Source organism: Electrophorus electricus, chromosome 11 (assembly GCF_041902795.1).
Source record: "Electrophorus electricus isolate QZ-2024a chromosome 11, ASM4190279v1, whole genome shotgun sequence".
Lineage (NCBI taxonomy): Eukaryota > Metazoa > Chordata > Actinopteri > Gymnotiformes > Gymnotidae > Electrophorus > Electrophorus electricus.
Window position 1 is genome coordinate 28919079 of NC_137507.1, and position 922 is coordinate 28920000.

The 922-nt window shown below is 42.2% G+C and overlaps 1 protein-coding gene across 2 annotated transcripts in view; it reads right to left on the bottom strand.

The window, feature by feature from the left end:
- Positions 1-320: 320 nt before the first annotated feature.
- pax3a (paired box 3a) overlaps positions 321-922 on the bottom strand; it is a 32499-nt gene continuing 31897 nt past the window's right edge. For both annotated transcript variants that reach the window (XM_081723183.1, XM_035528577.2), the window contains exon 9: positions 321-922. This exon is cut by the window's right edge and continues 1161 nt beyond it. The gene's annotated coding sequence lies outside the window, so the exon portion shown is untranslated.

The following is a 922-nucleotide window of genomic DNA, read 5'->3' on the forward strand; positions in this document are numbered from 1 at the left end:
ACACGACGTGTTTATGTGCTCCCCCGACACACAGGAGGTCGCTGGCCTCGGTTGGAATAGCCCTGATAATGCTGCTCCTTTGTCACGCCATCTTTCTCTCAAATCTCAGCGAGATTGCAACAAGAAAGGGTTTTTATTCCCAGCCGACCTAGTCGGGCATCCACACCACGGTTCGTGTGAAATTTAATCCTTAAAAAAATTTAAATATTCAAGCATATCGTGTTCTGTATTCTGACAGAGAACCATGCACAGAGGAGAGAGGGATGAGAATGTGAGAGAGAGCAAACACACAAATGTAAACACGATTAAGAACTGCAGATCTTTCACCAGCGAGATTACAAAACCCTTCAATGCGTTTTATTTTGTTTTTGTTTTTCTTATAAATAGTAAATAGTGTTGCATCTGACACAAGACATTTGACACCCACAATTGTATGTAGTCCTGAAGAAAAAAATAGGTATAAAAAAGAAATGCAGGTAAAGAAAATTGGATCATATTGTTTGAGCGCGATATTTAAGACTTCAGAAAGCTGGTACTGGGGTGCAAGCCAACAAACTGCGATGTTCACTCTATGCCAGTCCTTTGAAGAAAAAAAACATTCATTTCGTATTTAAATTCTGTTTCATGGTAAGACACTTAAATGGCCAAACTTTTCTGTCATCTGGGTCCTTTCACCCACACACACACACACACCCACACACACACACACACACACAGAATGGTTTGTTGTTAGTTAAAGGGCATCAGCTGTATGTTACTTGTCCAGGGGGTCACATGATCAGATGTCTGGTCACATGACTTTCTTTTTGCTGTTTCAGACAACACCACATTTATACTCTGGGGTTTCTGCCCCTGGTTTCGTGGTTGCTGCTGTTTTACGGGCTTACGGGGCACTTCACGGCACTTCACAGGACTTCACGGG